Raw genomic sequence first — 16,567 nt, 5'->3', positions numbered from 1 at the left:
GGAACTTTACATCTATAGTAACAGTTCTTATTGCTTTGCTTTGGTATTCACTCATGGGGTCTAGAATGCTTGCTCCCTGTGCACAAAGTCATGGGTTTGATCTCTGGTACTTTATAAAACTGGATATAGTGGTATACACATGCAATCCCAGTATTTAGGAGATAGATGCAGAAAGATGTGGAGTTCAGCATCACTGTTGGCTACAGAACAAGTGGAATACCAGCTTTGGATACATGAGACCTGTTCTTTCAAAAACAAACCAATAGCCAGCCCCTACAGGCATTGCAGGTATGGCTGCCGTGTCACATGTGCATCAGTAGGTGGCAGCTAGGAGAGAGGCAGTTTTTATGTTCAGCATTCAGACTCATGAACATTTGAATGATTAATAGCCTAACATTCCCTGAAAAAAAAAATCAAGTCTGAGATGACAATTGCCTGGTGTCAGGAGGCTTGGTCAGGGAGCTAGCCTGAGATGACCACCAGACTGGTGCCACACAGGCCAGAGTGGGCAGACCATACCTAAGATGATCCCTGCTTAGCACCATAATATATGAACAGGGCATAGTGTTCCTCAGACCACTCCTGAGATGACCCCAGGCACTCAAAGATCTCAGGTGTCACTTAGAGGAACAAGTGAGTGGTGGAGAAATGAAAGAGAAACAGAAGGATGCGGGCACAGTGATGGGAGAGAGAATTGTAGCCCCAAGGGTAGTGAGGAACAGCTGGTGATGCCACCTGGAAACATGGGGGGGCGGTCCTGGCCTGTGCTGCCACTGGAAGGCACATCTGGGTTCGTGGTCCTGCAGCAGCAGAGGTCTGTTACCACCAAAGGCCAGGTGGATGTCACTGGTCTGGGCTGCTGCCTGGGAACATGTTGATGTCTGAGGATTGTGCAGAACTGGTCTTACCATTCACTTGGGCATGCGGGAGAGCTGGCCCTGGGAGCATGAGAGCAGGAGCGCTGCCCCTGCCCCTAGCCAGCTGCTGTACTTGCAAGAGTGGGCCATGCACACTGCAGGACCTTCTGGAGAGCTGCCTCAAGGATATGTGGGAGAGCTGACCCCACCACTTATCTCCCATGAGGTGGCATGGATGCCCTTTGCGATCTGTAGTAGGTGGGAGACCTGGCTTTGGGGTCATGAGAGGAGAAAAACTGGCTCTGCACCTCACCAGCAGCAACACTGTGGACAGTGGGTCATGAACTTCACCTAAGCAGCACAGTAGAGCAGCACAGACCCTGGTAGTGGAGGCATTGGCCAGATGGCCCCACCACTTGCCTGTTTACCATGACAAACTGCAACATGGTGACATTCGCAAGGGAGAGATGCCCTGCCTTACCTTTGTCCCTTGACACTTATGGCAGGTGGGAGAGCTGCCCCTGGATGTGGGGGTTACATGTGGCTCATCTATGTCGGGTGGGATAGCTAGCTCCCAGGTCATGAGAGTGGGAGAAGTGGCCATGCCCTTCACCAGCTACAACATTCAGAAGAGCGGGCCCTATACTTGACCTGGGTGGCAGTGTAGAGTTGGCCCCCAGTTTTGGGAGTTGCTGCAAAGACAGACCCAGGGATGTGAGAGCAGGAAAAACAGAGGGCTGACCAGCTCAGATATCTCTCAGGCCCAGAACCATGGCTTTCAATTGGCCCACACCAACATGTACCCTATCAGTGAAATACTGGAGTGCATGAAGGTGCCGGTGCTACAGATCAGAAACTACAGGATTCCATCACACAAGGCAACAACAGGACATCCAAGAGGACTCCCAGTGAGGATCCAGTACTGATAGAGTAGCAGAAGCCAGAGGCCTCGTACCAGACCAAGGAGTCACTGCAACGAACATTTGTGAGCAAAGAAGTGTGGACAAAAAGATATATTGTGGGACCCACTGTGACACACTATAGCTTCCACAATGACATTTTTTTCTCTGTTGTGGGGCAGGTTGCAAGGGTAGAGGGTGGGTATGAGGGAAGAGGGAGATGAATGAGATTGGGGTGCATAATGTGAAATCCACAGTGAAGCAATACAAAGTAAAATAAATAAATAACAACAAAATAAAACCTAAAGAATTGGCTATGATGGCAGAGTGTTTGCATTCATCATATGGGTTTCACTAGTTTAAGTCCTAGGAGACAGTTTTACTCATTAAAATGTTACTCCTGCTTTAACTTCTTTTGATGTGGAAAGTATAAGCTCAGTCTCCATTCCCATGCCTTGCTAAGAAACTTAATGCTCTTTGTAATATTTCTATATTTCTCCATCTGGTGGCAAAGGGCTCAGCCTTCCTTTTTTGAGGGTCATCTTTACCTTCTACTTGTCATCTTTTTTCCTTTCAAGGAAAGGATGGCTATTCCTCCATCTCTGCTATTAACCTAAATAACCAACTTCCTTCCTTCCTAGCCACTGTCTACAAGAGAGACTTTGCACGATTCCTTTCTCTGAAGTTTACAATAATGCTACATTTGACCAGTGAAAGTAACTGACCTTAAACTCTTGTTCTTTGGGCTTGTTTAGATTGGTGTGTGTATGTGTGTGTTTTTGTATGTGGAGGTAGAAGTCAACCTTAGATATCAATTGGTTAGGAGTCATCTACTTCTACCTAGAATGATGAGCTCTGCTGGCTGGACAGCAAGGGTCAGGCACCCATCTATGTCTAGCCTCCAAGCACTTAAAAAAAATATAATATGCTTTAATGTGTGTTCTCGACTCAATCTCAGGTTCTCTGTGTTTGTTCTTTATCAATTGAGCCATCCCCTGGCTGCAGCCATAGATTGTCCCCTTCTCTTCCAGTTGCAGTTTCTAATCCTTCCATAGTGCTACCCATCTACTTATTTGGTTAGCACACATACATGCACACACACACATACACACACATGCACACACGCATGCACAACTTCCATTTTAGTTAGTGTTGCCATCTTTCGCTTAGTGCTTTCCCACAATTAACTACACACTTGAAGGAACTGTCAATGGAGACATTTTTTATGCAAGTCCCCCTTCCCAACTTTTTTCAAATTCCCAATCTCAATAGTGTTCTGTTGTTTGCTGTTGTAATATAAACATTTTGGTTAGGGTATTTTTGTTGTTGTTGTTGTTGTTTTTAATGATTAGCTCTGGGACTCTCACAGACTAAAACTATGGGTTTCCAGTTAAGGGGCCCATATCCAGGAGATAAAGTCTTACCAGGTCTTAGCTTAACTGTCTTCCAGCCACAGTGCAGGCATCCTTCTTTTTTCATAGTTCCTTGTAGCTTCAGTCATCTGGATTTTAAGACAACCAACATAGATAATATATTTTAATGATTGTGACTCTTCCAGATGTTAGATATCATCATCGTCATCGTCATCGTCGTCGTCGTCGTCATCATTGTATAGCTGATAAAATTAGATTTAAAGGAGTTTAAGGGACTTATCCAAAACTTTCCAGTAGCTTGCAGATCTGGAGTTTATCTTACTTTTTACCTCCATCTCTGTGTGCTTTCTGTACAATGAAGCTCACATTTTTTTTAGGGCCCATTGCTAGGTCTACCTGGCAAAACACTCTTTGAACTAAAATGTAAGTGCACTTTGATGAACCTTTTTTTTTTTTTTTTTTTTTTTTTTTTAGCTCTGCTAAGATACTGTGGATCTTGTAAATTGTTCTTCAATAGTTCTAAGAGTTTTACTTAGTCTGAAAGACTAAGGAAACTGCCTTTACCCATTCACTTCACTTCTAGGACATGTAATATGAATCCAGTGAGCCTGACCTCTCCATTTTCCCAAAGTGGGCATGAGGTCAGGCACATGTGGCTGTTTGTAGTAAATGTCTTACAAACCAGGAACTAATAGTAATATGCACATGTATGTGGCTCAGTCCCAAGAGACTTCCTCCAGCTGATCTCATGCTTTATGAAAAAAAAAAAAAAAAAGAGCAATTGGAACAAACTGAGGTCATATGCAGTGAAGGCATTTGGTGGCTGCTGTTTAGAATGCTTTCGAATCACTCTGAAAATTAGTTTGATGGGTATTTAAGACCAGGAGCTATTGCCCATATTAAGGATGCAGTCGGTGTGAACTTCTACTTCAGGAGTTCTCTTCCTTCAGCGTAAGTAAGTTTGGCACAGAGCCAATAAGTGCTTGGAGGTTGAGACTTCCGTTGGAAATCTGAGGAAGTATGCTCTTGCCAGAAAAAGGGGAAATGCAAATCCCATCCTGGATGAAACATCTTCATTCTCTAATGCCAGTTGGGATGAGCTGCAACTAATCTATTTGTTTCCTGTGCCTCCCATTTGGTAACATACACTTTAGCTATTCTGGTGTGTGTTTTAATGAAGTCTGAGCAGAAGAAACAGGATTAATAGAGTCAAAATAAATGAAGTCAGAGCAATGTGATTCTGTAGAGGGGAAGACCCTCCAAAGAGTAGTGAAGTGTTCAATGAGGCAAGAGATTATTTTCATGAGAGTGGAGGGGGTGCAGGAAGTGAGGAGATGCAATCGGATTCTACACCATGGAGGCTTGGAGTACTGTGCTCAAAGACCCCAAAGTTCTATCCTGTGGGTAGTGTCTGATAGAATAAAATTACTGTGCATAGAATTTTTCTTCCAACCAAAGGGACAAAATAAGCAAATAACTAATAAAATATTTGGTTGAAAGGACAGAGAACTGGGGCTGGTGATATGGCTTAACACGTCTCTTGCAAGCCTGATGACTTGGGCTCAATCCTTGGGACTCATGGTAGAGAGAGAGGACCAACTCCTGAGAGCTGTCCTTTGACATCTTCACTCATGTCACTATGTGTGTCGACGCAAGTATGAGTGCACATGCATAGAAGTAATAATAATGAAAAAAGTACATTTATGGAAAGAACATGGAACTAGAGAAAACTGACTCACATATTTCGTGTCAACAGGATGAATCCTCAGCTTCTTCATAGAAGACATCAGTTTTGCTTTGTCCATGTGAAAACTATAGCACAAATAGGATAAGGAACTTTGCCAAAACCCCCACTTTCAGCAGAGGGCAGAGCAAGGATCTAAGGCATTTTGTTCCTCCAATTCTGCCTTCCCTCTCACAACCTCATAAAACATTATCGTTTTATTATTCATATGTGACTATGGTATTTTAGTGGTTCTATGGAGAACAAGAGACATTTTTGCAAATATTCTGACTTAGTGCTTAGCACTGCCTATACTCATCCTGAACTTTAAAATTGATGCATTCTTCCAGAATGTACCTCTAGAAATCAACATCCCATGTAAAACACACTCAGTTCTATGAAATGTATATACGCTTTAGAAAGTCACAGAGGCCTGTCTTCCTCCTTTCACATGCCTCCCATCAATGTGTTTGGTTCTTACCTCTGGAGTATAGGTTTTATGTCTACCTCCAAGGTTTTTATTTTTAAAGTTCTGTTTAGCATTCAGACTGCCACTTTCTTGCCTGTGCTCTGGTTGACTATCTACTTTGTGTTATGATTTTCACATATATTCAGGCATCATCTATCCCGAGTGATCACTCAGACTGGCTTCTGGCTTATTCAAAGACCAGCTTGTGAAGCAGTGTGGCCATATCTCACCGAACAAGAAATAACCTTTTGGAGTTCTTTAGTCTTGCTCCAGGTTATAAAAGAATCTCTCAACCTGTTTTCAATAGTATACACTTACAGAACTTAAAATCTTTAGCTAGACATATGAGCTGATGTAAATCAGACCCAGGTTCCTTGACGTGAACTGTGGCTACATGACCAAGTTCTAATGAATAGGCTCCTGGAAAGGTGGATGCTGCTGTCCATGGGTAGAGGCCAGCTCCTTTGCACATTTTGCAGTCTTTCCCTGCATCTTTGTTGATGGCAGGCGTGTATATAGAATGATCAAAATCCAAGCAACCAGCATAAATCAGGAAGCAGATGCTACATGTTGGCAATAAACATTTTAAAAGTCTGATTTCTTTGCTATCCACACATCACCTTTCTACCCACAATGTGCTGACTCCTGAACTCTGTAGTATCAGGGATTAGCAGAGCTTGCTGTTCTCTGAACCACCGTTTAAAAGCACATCTCTCCTCTTAATTATCTTTAATCTTAAGTGACATAAAAGTACATCCAGTGGGCTTCCTCTCAGTTCTTTTTATTCTAGTTGCTTTCACTCTACCCTGTAACAGCTGACGTGTTTTCCTATCTCATATTCAAGGCCCCAGTGAAACTGCAATAGGTAAAGAGGTAAGAGAGCTTTTGAGCTGCAAGGTTTCCTGCTAGGCTTCCTTCCTATGCCTGCAGAAGAAGAAGCCTTTTGCATTTGTGGAGAAATGTGGAAAAATACTTAATGGGTAAGCTTGTTTCTTGGTTGAACAGGTACAGGAGGGAGGGAGGGAAAAAGGAAAAAAGCCATGCTGTGTTGAAGACCCAGATTCCAAATGAACCGGAAACTCCCTTGGCTGATGGTTGGCCCCAGAGGTTCCTTTCAAGTGGAGCAAGAGGGATTACTTCTTAGCTTCCAGGACCTTCCAGACTGGCTGTGGTTTAATGCTGCCCAGGCCTTTGTGTAAATACACCTACCGCTTAAGTAAAATAGGAAGGACTGGGATCTGAACTGCCCTTCATGGGATGCTCTCGGCACACAGCGTTAGCTCACAAGGGAAGCTGTATTACCAACAAGGCAGATTCTTCGGTTTTCTGGTCCCTGAGTTGCAACAGGAGTGTGTGGCCAGGCCTCGAGAAGCTCGTTGGCTTTACGCAGAGTATTTCAGCAGTCTTTGCTGTCCAGAAGTCTCTTACCAAAAACAGGTTTTCACACAGGCTTTTCATATGCTCTGCCTTGAGCCAGGCTCAAATACCAAGAGGTCTCCAGGGGGTAGTTTTGCAAGTTTGTTCTTTTTCCTTTTGCAGCTGGCAAAGAGCAACAAAAGCCAGTACTTAGGCGATGTGCCTATAGGCTTAACTCTTGGTTTGGGCTCCTTTGAAAGGTGTTGCGCTGCATCCCGAAGCAAACACACTGCTTTGGAACGTGCTACAGTTGTTTTCAGTTCACGTTACCTAATCCGGAGCTAGTGATACAAGATTGTGAGAAGATGACAACAGACTGTAAGGGCACAAAAGGCTGTTCAAGGGCCACAGGAGGGAACCATAATGATACCTAACGCCCTCTAAGCATATTTATGTATTAGGAGCAACTTTATGGACATTGAATAACTTGCTCATAATAATAAATGTCAACATTTCTCATAATGCTATACGTCAGGGTATTAACTACACAACAAGCAAACACAGCATCATTGGGTGACAACAGATGCTTGCTTGTGTGTAGGTTCTGGGTTCTGGGTTCTGGGAGCTCCCTCCATCTCCAGGCATTAACTCTCTGGTATCTGGACTGTAGATGAGGAATAGAGCCAGAAAGATGAGGAGCCTACTCTTCCCTGACCTTTTCTCCCATTCTCCAATCAAGAACTAGAGAGGGTGAGACTGACTGTCTGAAGCATTTGCTGGTCTAGTGAGAACTTAGAGATGTGACTCTGAAATAACAAATATGCAGCTCAGTCAAAGTTTGATTCTAACAAGCAAGCTGGACTCAAAGAGGAAAGAGAGGCATAAGTAAGAATAATCAAAAATTTCTTATGTCAGACTCAAATTCTGATCTTAAGATTGCTTCCAGTCCCAAAAGCTATTGAGGATCCACAGAGATATGAATACACATGTATATGCATACATATGTGTGTGCCTGTGCTATTATAATTAGAAGTTTGTTAACCTATGCAAGAATGAGTTTTAAGATAGGAAACTAAGGAATACTGAGAACAGGAAAGTAGAGGGGCCCCCTAATTGATCCTCTAATACCAAGTGAACAGCCTGAAATTATATTCATAAAAGTAACATTATGTAAACTGAGCATGTTGTATTTGTATATTTAGAAACATATATATATATATATATATATATATATATATATATATATATGTGTGTGTGTGTGTGTGTGTGTGTGTGTGTGTATGTGTGTGTGTGTGTGCGTGTGTGTGTTATGTAGCAACAAATCAACATCAAGGGGGATTCATAGGAAAGGTTGGTGGGAGGAAAGGGAGAAATTAGGGACGTATATTTTAATTTCAAAAAATTAAAAAAAACTAAAGTATATATGCTTTGATAATTACAACTTATATGGCAATAAAACCATCTGAAAATGAATAAAAAGGTCTTAAAAATTATGTGTTGAAAATGCCTAAAGTTCAAGTCTGCAGTTGGCACATACCTGCAGTTATGTCTCCAACCTGGCCCAGTTTAGTGTAATGGAGCAGTGACAATGTTGTTATTCCCCCTAACTTTTTACTCTGCAAGCTGACCAAGGGCAGTTCTGCAAGGCTGTGTGTAACTCTTGGCTCTTGAGTGCCCTCCATTAGCCAATGCAATATGGAGTTTCTCTAATAAGATGCTTTTATGGCTCTGAGCTTGAAAACTAATAAAGTAAAAGAACTCACTGTGCCTTAATTTAAAATATTCTATTCTCAGCCAGGCCTGGTGACACCCACTTATCATCCAGCACTTGGCCATCCCCTGTATGTGTGTGGCAGGGGTTAAGGTAGGAGAATCTGGAGTGTAAGGTCAGCCTGGGCTGTACACTAAGTTCTACACCCGCCTCAGCTACATAGTTTGCCTTGACCCTCCACTCTGTCCTAAAAAATTCCTTCCCCCAAACTTGGAATGTCTTTTATGCAAATGGAGCTGAGTTTCACTAGCCCTGTAGCACTATTCAGAAACTTCTATGCAGTTCAAGACAGAAAAAAAGCCAAACACATTGCCATCAATCTTCCCTTCCATTTATTGGGCTTTCATAGATGCCTTCCTACTGCAGCGTTCTTGGCTTCCTTTGACGTGGGCACTTCTCTTGTTCTGGGCAGCATTCTCTGAAATTTCTCTTTCTATGTTATGCAGAATACTTAGAGCTGTGTGATGCAGCTGTGGCTCTAGAAGGCAATCCTTTTAATCTCCTGCTTCAAGACAACAGTCTGTCCTACATACAAGAACGGTTCCTGCACAGTGTTCGAAGTTCCCACTTTCTGAGTAGGTAGGATCAGGAATGGTTTCATGTTTACTTTTGAGAGAGTATCTCTCTATGTACCTGTGACTGGTTGGTCTGCAACTCACTCTGTAGATCTGGTTGGTCTAGAACTTGAAGCCAAGTCCCAACCTCTTTTTAGGAGCATATGTGCCTTCACAGCTGGTCACAGTTTAGACTTTTAAATGAGTAGTTTATTAGTAATTATTGTATTTCAGGAATTATAGTAGCTATAATCTGAATAAATTAAAAGAGCAGAGTGGAAGCATTAGAATTAATTTAATTTTTAAAAATGTGCCATTTTTTTTATAATACTATGGCAACCAGAGATTCTTGCAAATGAAATCAGTAAATGTACCTTTCATTAATAATGAGAATTTTGCCTTTATTAGTAATCACCATAACCATGAAAAACTGAAAACCCACACTATTTTAATGCTTAATATTAAAGCAACGATTATGAACTTCTTACAAAGATCCTGGCAGCTGTGGGTGTACACACAGTGAGATCCTATTGACATTGTGTCTAGAATGTGAAGTTTGAGAATCTTTACACCCAAAAGAAGCACGATGTGAATTGATGAGTGGTAAGCTGTGTCTTTTTCCCCCACCAGAAACTTTGCAGTCCTAGCCCCTATTACCTAAGGCTATGACTTTATTTAGGAAAAGATCACTACAGGGGTAGCGAATTAGAAAAATCCATCACAGATTAGGTTTGATCTATATAAATATGTGTAGTGTCCTTAGGTAAAGTGAGAGCCACACAGACAAAACCAGGCATGTGAAAACAAGGCATAGATGAGGGTTCTTTGTCTGTCAGGCAAGAAGAGCAATGGTCACTGACCACTGCTATAAGCTACAATAGAGTGTGGAACCAGCTTTCCCTCAGAGTCCTTTGTAGGAGCCAAATAACCCTGCTCCAGTGGGGTTTGAAAGCATCCCGTCCAGATGAGCATACACATCTGTTGTTCTTTGCTATGGTTTACGATGTTCTGTCACTGTAGCCCTGAGAAACTAATATGTGTGTTGTCCTGAAGAGACATAGGTGAAATAGAGACTAAGGATCTGGCAGTCTAGTCCCCCAACTCCTAGATCAGCAGCTATCGTCACAGTTGTCTGCAAGAAGATCTCACGGTGGTGGTGGTATAGGTAGGGGGGCAGTGCATGGTTTCATCATTCCAGATTCTGGGCTGTTTGAAGAACAGACAGCTCTGTCTGGCTCACAGTTCTGAGCATTTGCACGTGTACCCCAGTGCCAGCCTTGGCAGTATGGAACACTGGCTTTGGGATGGCAAGATCTTTTGTCTCCAGATAAGCTTTAGGATGGATATTCTGGGTAAGTTTAAAACATTTTTAAATAATTTATTCAGATTACATCCTGATTGTTATCCCCTGACTTGTATCTTCCTATTTCCAACCCCTCCCTCTTTCGTCCTATTCCCCTCCACTAGACCTCTGACAGAAGGGACCTCGTCCCCCACCATATGATCACAGCCTATCAGGTCTCATCCAGATAGCCTGCTTCGCCTTCTTCTGTGTGCCCACCAGACCTCCCTATCAAGTGGAAGTGGTCAAATTGGGGGCACCAGAGTTCGTGTCAGAGGCAGTCCCCACTCTCCCCACAACAGTGGAGAATGAGGTGTCCATTGGCTAGATCTGAACAGAGGATGTAAAGCAAGGAAGCAAAGAAACAAACAAGCAACGCCCCCCCCCACCCCCGCCCAAAATAACAAAGACCTGTACTTTTACACAGAGTCCTTTATCCTGTGTTGCAGTTTTTGGGGAATATCCTTTCACGGCTTCTTTGGAAACAGTCTATGTTTTGTGACACCCAGCTTGACATTTTTAGGCCGGTTTTTGTCCCCTGTGTAAAACATTTGTTTATTGTATCAAAATCGCATGTACGCCCTAGGACTGGAGGGAAAATGGAAAGTAAGTCATTCTTAGGAAAAGTGGGCTGCAGACCATCATGATGTGGCTCTGTTTAAAAGATAAGGAAACTCACATGACAGAGAAGGACAGCCACGTTGATTAATAACGGAGCACACAGAGGCGAGAAATATTAACCAGAAGCGCTTTGACTTCCAGTCACGGCTGCTTGAACTTGCACAGCACCCCGCCCCGCCCCTGAATCCCGTGAACAGCCTCACCTGCTGTTGAAGCTCTCCTCAACACCAGACCTCCCAATGACTCCATCTTCAGAGGTTAGGAGCTCTCCCTGGCTACAGAACACAGCCACATGCTTCTGCCCTCTTTAACTAATTCATGGTCACTCTATGTGGGTTCCTCTGGTATTACTCTTTTGCTACAGACACAAACTATTTTGCCACAATTAATGTTTTGGTCAACAATGTGCAGACTTAAATCCCTGAATTATATGGCTAGGCAAATAAAAGCAGACCACAGGATTTGGTCTGCTCAGGTTGGCTGTGACTCACCCATAAAGACAAGCCAGAAGTCACGCTGCTTTCCCAGTAAGCCTAGGGGAATCACACTGTTATATTATGCTTTTTTTTTTTTTTTTTTTTTTTTTTTTGTCCTTGTACACAGATGTAGTCAGTCTGTTGAACTTGTATCACACAGTGGAACATTTCAACAGGTAGAAATTAGTCACATATCCACAAGGAGAGTCTTTACACATCACTTAGAGACTCTGAAGTTCTGCCGAGCATCACAGGAAAGAAACACGTTGGGAGTGTAAGAGATTTACAGATTTTGCGAAAGCTAGATTCCCTCTCTCTCTCTCTCTCTCCCTCTCTCTCTCTCTCTCTCTCTCTCTCTCTCTCTCTCTCTCTCTCTCTCTCTCTCTCTCTCTCTCTGTGTGTGTGTGTGTGTGTGTGTCTCCTCCTCCTCTTCCTCCTCCTCTCTTAAGGGGTGTGAAGCTGAAAAATAAAAAAAATATTGATTGTGCGAATAAATATATTTTCTTAAATGATTTAGGAAACTCTGTTTATTCATTTACCGACAATGTTTAGAATATATAGTAGCCAGTGTGTCTGCAGATATATTTATGTTGGACTGTTTGGCTTGGCTTCACCTCTGTAATAATTTATAACAGTTTCAATGTAAACCCACCACTGAACAGGTCAAAAAGGTCCTGGATTTTAAGCATGGTCCTCACAGATAACTCCCAGTGCTGGTTCCCACCCAGACCTTGCCTCATCCCTCACCCTCAGGATTTGAACATTTTTCACTTAAGAGAATGTAAAGGTGAAGGATTTTAATTTGTTTTCTCATGTCACAGCTTTGAATTCCTTCCAAAAATCACGTTATATTTACATTAAGGAGATAAAGCTTCCGGGCATATTAAATTACAATTACGTCCCACCAGAATTTTAAGTTGACTAACATGACTTATTTTATACTTATTTGTATTGTGTTTATTATTGACAGATACTAACAAAATGGAAAAATAAGCCTAATTTCTAGGCACTTTTCATGATGTGTACTAATTTTAATAAGCTGAGGAGAGGTATTAAGGCTTGACTTGTTTGTTCAATTTTTCCACATGTTTTTTACCTTTATATGGCTATGTCTTTCTAGTTATAATTTTGATAAACTCTTAGTGTCAAATTATCCTTGCAATTAATAATTTTTAGGTATTTGGTAAATACCATATCAATTGATTATCTAATACCAAATTGTCTGTCCTGAAAACATACAAACAAGTAATATACAGGCAGAAGAAGTTATAGTTAGAAATATATATGTATATACAGATGCATGCATGCAATAAAGTTAGTGCAAAAAGATGCAATAAATTTGAAAGACAGGAAGGAGGGGGCATCTAGGAAGGTTGGGGGAAGGGGAGGAAGCAAAGGGAGAAATGTAATTATAATCTCAAAAATACTTAGTTTAAACTAGCTATTTAACATATATATATGTTATATATGATATATATATATATATAAAAAGAAAAAAGTCTCAAGCTTAAAAACAGTCAAATAAGAAAAGAATGAATATTTTTCGGTAAAGCAAATAGATAAAGGACTACTTAGCTGTGATGCAAGGCACACAGCACTATGTCTTACAATGTTTTATGTGCTTTTATTTCACTAGTGTGTTGACCAAACTGCTTCTCTCATGCTTTGTTTAGCTTGCCCCTTCGGCCCCCAGATCCATTCATCTATTTAGTCAAGAAGTACTTATAGAAGTAGCCACCTATTCTGGGTTATGACCCTCATCATCTGTCAGTGCTGCCTTTTCCTCAATCAATTTTGCAAAGTGTGTGTGCTGTTGCTTCATTTTCCAGATGGTGGCCCAAAGAATGGTGAGGTTACTTAAGCTGCTAGGAAGAGGCACAGTCAAGATTTGAATGATCACAGACACAATTGATCTGTTTGCAGAAGAATGCTGGGTGGGCGCATACCTAGGTCTGGCATTAAACAGAGAGGATGCACATCCTGCTGAGGCATCTCACTGACAATGACCTCAGACACAGGTGCTTCTGACTTACCTTTATGTGTTTAGATTCCAACATATGCACCATTAGTTTTGGTCTGGTGATGGGAGGCCTTCCACTGGGGACGGAGCTTGAGAAATCAATGGAAGCTTATGGCTAATGATTCAGTCATCAAGAGTAGATTCCCAAGGAATCTAAATATGAAAAGCAAAACATGCGTAACATCAAAACATTAACACACAGCATTTCATAAGAACCCATTAAAAAAAAAACAAAACATATTGATAATCTCATAGTTCACCCTTTTCCAGTAACCACTATTGCTATTGAGAGACAGGGAGAAAACATCCCCTGCTTTATACACTGGGTAACTTCTTGCTTTTGTTATATAACAATATACATTTCCTGAAGTATAGCTCCTTCTGTCAGGACACTGAGGTCAAGCTCCCAGGAGCATGCAGATGTAGGAGATAAACCAGTGGTCCACCCCAGGATGCCTGCTCTCTGCTGTTCTCAGTCCTGACTAGCTATCAAAGACAGTTTTCTGCCTTTAGAAGGAAATTTTCTATCTATCTGTATCAACATCAGGAAGTCATTAGTCATAGTATCTTCATCTGCAAGATGGAGGGTGTTTTTCTTTAAACAGTCATTGTTTCTTCAGGAAGCAGACCTATTAAGAATGATAGAGAACACGATCTTTATCATGGGAATTTAAGCTTATAAATTGCTAGCTGGTTAAACACTTGATGTGGTTTTAGACTGCTTCTTTGTCTGGGGATAGGATTGGTGTCTGTAAGAAAGAAAGCTATGGAGGAAGAGCTTTAGGTACAGTTTCTGCCTAGTGAGGTAGCCATGCCAGAGGTAATGCATGTGGGCTCCAAGGCCATTGGGTATCCTGCACCAAACATCCAAGTACAGAAGCGGTATGGTTTCTGCTTTATTTTTATCTACTTATGTAGTTCAACATTTCTCCTAGGTCGCTTTAAAGCAGCAGTTCAAGGAGACTCTGCGAGGCGTGGCACTGCCTTGTAGAACATTGTTGGGAGGGCCCATACCTAAGTTTGGCATTAAACAGACGAGGATGCACATCCTGCTGAGGCATCTCACTGACAATGAGCTCAGACACAGGTGCTTAGTTCACAGAGCAAGAATCTGCCACAATGCATATCTTAATTTGCATTCTTTGAGGAAGACACACATGGAGCAGAATTTTCTTCAGAGCATGGATGCTCAAGCAGCAGCCAGTCATGGAAATGGCAGAAACCTGGGCAACAAAATGTGACCGGCAGCCATAGTGTGAAATAACCAATATCTTTTCTAAACAGAGCACATTCGTACAGAACATGACTTGCCTTTGTCTCTCTTATTTCTGTTTGGGAGACTGAAGCAGTTTTCAACCCTTTCACACTTTGGTATGATAAGTAACAAAAAAGACAAAACAACAACAAAACCATATTCACAAAATAGTTCAGAAGAAAAACAAACTTCCTTTGTCCTCAATGAAGCAGTAGAGTCCCCAAGTCAGCCCATTGACCAAGAGATGGTTAACCTCATTTTTTTTTTTTTTGTAAAAACATGTAACTTCTATTTTGTTGAGTCACTGAGTTTTCCTTCATCTAAAACAGAAGAAAATGCTCCACATCTGCCATTTAGCACAGACCTCCCTGGCATATTCAAGGCATTAAAAATCATAGTGGGCGGTGTGAGTTGGTAGAGAACATTAGACATTTGCTGGGCTTCATGGTGCTTTCTGCATAAAGGAGGGTCAGGAAGAGTTACCCTAAGTCTAGAAATTGTTATCCAGAGCTTGTTATAGTTCACTTTGACTATAAAGAAATAGGGACGATGAGGCTGTATAGGAGAGGGGAATAATGGGAAAATGGGGAGGGGAGGAATGGGAGGATACAAGGGATAGGATAAACATTGAGATGTAACAAGAATAAATTAATAAAAAAAAAACAGGCACCACAAGATGAAATACTAAAAAAAAAAAAAAAAATGAAATATTGAATTTTTTTATGAAAAATTTTACTTACTGAAATGGGGGAAGTCAGGAATTTTAACTCTATATTATTTAGCTCTGGTCATAATATTTTCAGCTACCTTAGGTCTAATGTTTGCATGCATCATACCAAGAATCATATCAAGAATTGAGACAGGGTGTCCACATTCTCTGGTCCACTCTTCACCAGAGTCTCCTGACATTGTGTTCTTGTTGTTGCTTTCTTGACATTATATTTCATAAAAATGTACCTTTATGATTAGGTGACCTTTCTGTGGAGGAGGTTTTCATTGGGATGTGTTGGCATCAAGATAGTTTAGATAGAGTTGGTATCTGTCTTGACCATCCCTACCATATTATATTCAGTTTACTTTGGGCTTTAATCACCTATGGGAAGACTAGTACAGGATTTTTTTCTTAATAGTTATACAAACCTTCACATTAATAAAAAAGTAAAGTTTATTCTGTCTTTTTTGGTTGGTTTGGGTCATATACTATAGCTTTGTTCGAAGACTTAAAGTAGATGGGGGAGAAAAAGAGAAGGAAAAGGAGAAGAGGAGGGAAGAGAAGTCTTGTATGCTTACAATTAAGAAAATTGATAAAGAGAATATAGACCATGAATTTATGTATGGATTATGGCTTCTGACTCTCAGATGATGAATGACACTTTAGACACATGTAAATGAACAAGTAAGATACATGGGAAGCAACCCACAAAATGGCTCCAGGAATTTCGCGATGGTGGTATTCATTCTCTACTGTTGTTCTCATCCAAATTATGCTTGTGTTGATCTGTGTAGCCACAGGAATTCAGTGTGAGTAATGGTATGTCATTTTCATGACTTACTTAGAAAGGGTGATGGCTCCTATCTCAGGTGTGTGCTTTCTCTCTCTGGTCACTTGTTCAGATTATTTGTTAGGGCAGGCACTCCTGCTGAATCTTCCTCTTACGAGAACACCAGTCCTATTGGATTAAAGTTTTACACTTATGTCTTCACTGAGTCTTAATTATCTCCTTAAAGACCATCTACAAGCGGCTGTGGAGAAGGCTATCTATCCTATGCGATAAAAGCAAGAGCGCACACAGCGAGCAGTGTTCCTGAGTGAAAATTGTTCTATCATCCATAGTAGACAGCCAGGATAAC

General features: G+C 41.4%; 1 non-coding gene across 1 annotated transcript; it reads left to right on the top strand.

Moving 5' to 3' along the window:
• The first annotated feature begins 266 nt into the window (after nt 1–266).
• On the top strand, nt 267–398 carry LOC127206034 (small nucleolar RNA SNORA17). Its single transcript, XR_007832729.1, has one exon. It is a non-coding gene; the product is annotated as a small nucleolar RNA SNORA17 (small nucleolar RNA).
• The last annotated feature ends 16,169 nt before the right edge of the window (nt 399–16,567 follow it).

Source organism: Acomys russatus, chromosome 22 (genome assembly GCF_903995435.1).
Source record: "Acomys russatus chromosome 22, mAcoRus1.1, whole genome shotgun sequence".
NCBI lineage: Eukaryota > Metazoa > Chordata > Mammalia > Rodentia > Muridae > Acomys > Acomys russatus.
The sequence above is the reverse complement of the archived record's forward strand: the minus strand, read 5'-3'. Positions and strand labels throughout refer to the sequence as shown.